Source organism: Schistocerca cancellata, unplaced genomic scaffold (assembly GCF_023864275.1).
Source record: "Schistocerca cancellata isolate TAMUIC-IGC-003103 unplaced genomic scaffold, iqSchCanc2.1 HiC_scaffold_490, whole genome shotgun sequence".
Taxonomy (NCBI): Eukaryota; Metazoa; Arthropoda; class Insecta; order Orthoptera; family Acrididae; genus Schistocerca; species Schistocerca cancellata.
The window spans coordinates 30,001-35,000 of NW_026046505.1; positions in this window are offsets into that span (position 1 = coordinate 30,001).

Consider the following 5,000-nt stretch of genomic DNA (forward strand, 5'->3'; position numbering starts at 1 on the left):
GAGAGGCGCAATCGCCCGGAGTTAGGCGAGTAGACGCTTTAGGTGCGACCACCCGTGCTCCCAACTGAGCTTGCCGCTGCCGACAGAGGCCCGGGAGCGTGCTGTCGTGGCATTGCCGGCGGGAGACAACACGCGCCACCTACGGTGACCGGCAGCTCCAACGCCAGCGCCACAGAAGGGCAAAGGCCCCACGTGGGTGCCGAAGCGAACTCTCCCAGCACAGCGCACGTGCCAACACGTCTGCACAACTGCGATACAAACCACCAGCGAGAACCGCTGGGGCGACCGAGCAGCAGACGGCGTCGCGGCGCCGAGTGCCGGGCGGCGGCGCATCCTCAACGCACACAGTCCTCAGTCGGACCAGCACACTGCAGATGTCCACCGCGCTTCGCACCGGGCCCGCGAGGACCCACTTTGGCCGCCCGGCGCCGCGCGCAGGGTGCCCCGGCGCGCAGCTGCGCCGCCTGCCGCGTCCGTCGGCCGGCGCGCCTGCCACTGGGCGCCCCCACCAGCCGGCTGTAGCGCGTGCGCCCACGCACCGCGCGGCCAGCACGCCGGGCGGCCCCCCCTCACCGGCCGGGGACGGTCCCACCCAGCCACCGCCGCGTATCGCTTCACACACAGATTTGCCCTTACTGATTTACCTCCAGCAACAACAACCGCACCACAATGGGTTTACCAGTTGTTCATTTGCGTAACGTCACCAGCAAACGTAGACGTCCATCCCAGTTTGCAAATGCAACGATTATTGCATACCTGTCTGTTAGGTGTCACGACACACTACGTCTGCCCACATACACGCAACAAAATGTGCACGACTAGAGAACACGTGGGAGGTGGCCCCCTACGTATGCGATGTCCATTACGAGACCGACTGTCAACCAGCATCTGTACCATGTCGCAGATGTGGAACGCGGTGCACCATGCTATCACACTGTGTGAGAAGAGACGACTACGTTTGAATACACGCGCCACTACATCAACAGACGGCTCATGCTGATCGCCATCCAGGGCGTCCGTTAATCCCACACGTCTCTATGGCGTACCACACTGCAATGTAGCTGTTATGGGGAGACGGCACGTGGCTGAGTGCACAACATTTGGACCGTATGGTTCGCTGTTGTTGGGCGCAGTCGTTGTACGGTCACACATGTGCCACAGCGTATCATGCAGTACATACGGACCTATGTGCAGTACAATGTGAGGGTTAAGCTTACGACATCAGCGGACAGTGGACACAGGCCGTACCACGACGTAGACTGAGCGCTTCGACATGCGAATGCCAGTGAACAGCTGCGAAGGGCATTGAACACGCAAGCACCTGAACGACCAGCGTGCGAAGGCAGGGGGGAGGGTGGGGGCGATGTACATCCTGCAGTCGTCCACATTACAGTGTACAGCGGGAGCATGTAAAAAGTAAGCAACACTTGCGAAGTGTTGAACATGAAACGATACACAAGAGGGTGGGCGGTGCGAGTAGCGAACTATATTCAGAGGGTTGTGGTTAGACAACACTGGATTAATGTAACGTGTCATATGCCAATTACAGAGCAGGTTAAGGCACAACTTGGGTTAGGTTAAGGCACAACGTGGGTTAGGTTAAGGCACAACTTGGGTTAGGTTAAGGCACAACGTGGGTTAGGTTAAGGCACAACGTGGGTTAGGTTAAGGCACAACGTGGGTTAGGTTAAGGCACAACGTGGGTTAGGTTAAGGCACAACGTGGGTTAGGTTAAGGCACAACGTGGGTTAGGTTAAGGCACAACGTGGGTTAGGTTAAGGCACAACGTGGGTTAGGTTAAGGCACAACGTGGGTTAGGTTAAGGCACAACGTGGGTTAGGTTAAGGCACAACGTGGGTTAGGTTAAGGCACAACGTGGGTTAGGTTAAGGCACAACGTGGGTTAGGTTAAGGCACAACGTGGGTTAGGTTAAGGCACAACGTGGGTTAGGTTAAGGCACAACTTGGGTTAGGTTAAGGCACAACTTGGGTTAGGTTAAGGCACAACTTGGGTTAGGTTAAGGCACAACTTGGGTTAGGTTAAGGCACAACTTGGGTTAGGTTAAGGCACAACTTGGGTTAGGTTAAGGCACAACTTGGGTTAGGTTAAGGCACAACTTGGGTTAGGTTAAGGCACAACTTGGGTTAGGTTAAGGCACAACGTGGGTTAGGTTAAGGCACAACGTGGGTTAGGTTAAGGCACAACGTGGGTTAGGTTAAGGCACAACGTGGGTTAGGTTAAGGCACAACGTGGGTTAGGTTAAGGCACAACGTGGGTTAGGTTAAGGCACAACGTGGGTTAGGTTAAGGCACAACGTGGGTTAGGTTAAGGCACAACGTGGGTTAGGTTAAGGCACAACGTGGGTTAGGTTAAGGCACAACGTGGGTTAGGTTAAGGCACAACGTGGGTTAGGTTAAGGCACAACGTGGGTTAGGTTAAGGCACAACGTGGGTTAGGTTAAGGCACAACGTGGGTTAGGTTAAGGCACAACATGGGTTAGGTTAAGGCACAACGTGGGTTAGGTTAAGGCACAACTTGGGTTAGGTTAAGGCACAACGTGGGTTAGGTTAAGGCACAACTTGGGTTAGGTTAAGGCACAACTTGGGTTAGGTTAAGGCACAACTTGGGTTAGGTTAAGGCACAACTTGGGTTAGGTTAAGGCACAACTTGGGTTAGGTTAAGGCACAACTTGGGTTAGGTTAAGGCACAACTTGGGTTAGGTTAAGGCACAACTTGGGTTAGGTTAAGGCACAACTTGGGTTAGGTTAAGGCACAACGTGGGTTAGGTTAAGGCACAACGTGGGTTAGGTTAAGGCACAACGTGGGTTAGGTTAAGGCACAACGTGGGTTAGGTTAAGGCACAACGTGGGTTAGGTTAAGGCACAACGTGGGTTAGGTTAAGGCACAACGTGGGTTAGGTTAAGGCACAACGTGGGTTAGGTTAAGGCACAACGTGGGTTAGGTTAAGGCACAACGTGGGTTAGGTTAAGGCACAACGTGGGTTAGGTTAAGGCACAACGTGGGTTAGGTTAAGGCACAACGTGGGTTAGGTTAAGGCACAACGTGGGTTAGGTTAAGGCACAACGTGGGTTAGGTTAAGGCACAACGTGGGTTAGGTTAAGGTAGAAATTGCGTTACATTGCGGTACAAATTGCGTTACATTGCGGTACAAATTGCGTTACATTGCGGTACAAATTGCGTTACATTGCGGTACAAATTGCGTTACATTGCGGTACAAATTGCGTTACATTGCGGTACAAATTGCGTTACATTGCGGTACAAATTGCGTTACATTGCGGTACAAATTGCGTTACATTGCGGTACAAATTGCGTTACATTGCGGTACAAATTGCGTTACATTGCGGTACAAATTGCGTTACATTGCGGTACAAATTGCGTTACATTGCGGTACAGATTGCGTTACATTGCGGTACACATTGCGTTACACATTGCGGTACACATTGCGTTACACATTGCGGTACACATTGCGTTACACATTGCGGTACACATTGCGGTACACATTGCGTTACACATTGCGTTACACATTGCGGTACACATTGCGGTACATTGCGGTACACATTGCGGTACATTGCGGTACACATTGCGTTACATTGCGGTACACATTGCGTTACATTGCGGTACACATTGCGTTACATTGCGGTACAAATTGCGTTACGAATTTGGTTAAGTTAAGGTGCAAAATGGGTTAGGTTAAGGTGCGAAATGGGTTGGATTACAGTACACAACGTGGTAAGAGAGTGTGTTGGGGGGGGGGGGGGCCGAGGTTCGTTGGTAGTGATCATTGTAAGTGAATGTCTGAGGCAGCTTCAGTATGTCACAGCAGTTATGTCTCGTCAGGATGCGCTTTTCGCTCGTGACTGGAGGCGCGCCGCGTCTGTGGTTGCGGCAAGGGAGCGGCAGACCTGTGTGATTCATTCCTGCCATTGTTTCTGTGCCGTAACAGGAGGCAGTGTGGTGGTGTTGGGTGCACCCCTGTGTAGGACATGTGTGGGTGTTGGTGGCTTATCTGAGCAATTGTGGATGTCGGACGGGTGGGATATTCTATTTTAGAATTGGACCCCCTGGTGTGGTTATCATAGTGTGGATGGTGTACTGTGGCGGAGAGGATGCACCGGACGTTGGTCCATGCTGGTGCTTACATATTGTATCTGTGTCTGTTACAGGCAGAGAGTAATGTGTGATAGAGTGTCTCGCTGATGTGTGGTTCATATTGTGTGCACAGACTTACAGCATGTATAGGGACAGCGGGAATTTGGCATATTGGATATAACTCTTCGTGAAACGCAAGATATAGGGGTGGATTGCAACGTACGAGTGCGGGAAGAGTCCGCCGTTCATCCGCTGGAGTTGCGATTTCGGCGGTTGGGGTGGGGCACGTGCGGGTGCGGGTGGAGTGATTGTCGGTTGACTACTTCGTGCGACGCAGGCACTGGCGTTCGGGTTCCTGTGGTGGACAGATTATGCAGGCTTTGTGGGTGGCGTCGGAAAATGGGTACTGTGGGACCTAGCGATGTCGTAGTCGGGGTGGCGTCTCATAGATGGCGGTATCGTCGGTGCAGCAGGTCATGTTTCGGGAGACTTGCAGATGGCGGTATTTAGTTTTCGTGTTGCGCGCGACATGGTGGACGTAGTGTCGTCCGATTCGCGTAGATGGGGCTATTGCATGTGGTTTCGTCACATTGTCATAGATGGCGATGCTGTGGTTTGGCAGTATGGTTGGTGTAGTTCCGTTGGATTCCTGTAGATGGAGGTGTCGTTTCTGGGCCAGACGGCAATGTAGTTTGGTCACATTCTCATAGATGGCTGTGTTGTGTCTGTGGGTGGCGGTGTCAGCGTCGTCCCATAGAGGGCGGTATGGTCTGTTTATTGTGGACGTTGATGTCAGGACCAGAGGGCGCGCGCGAATCGTTGCCCATGCGTTATTCACGCACGAACACTTCTGAATATTTTCCTACCCTCCTATTACTCGTTGTAGATAC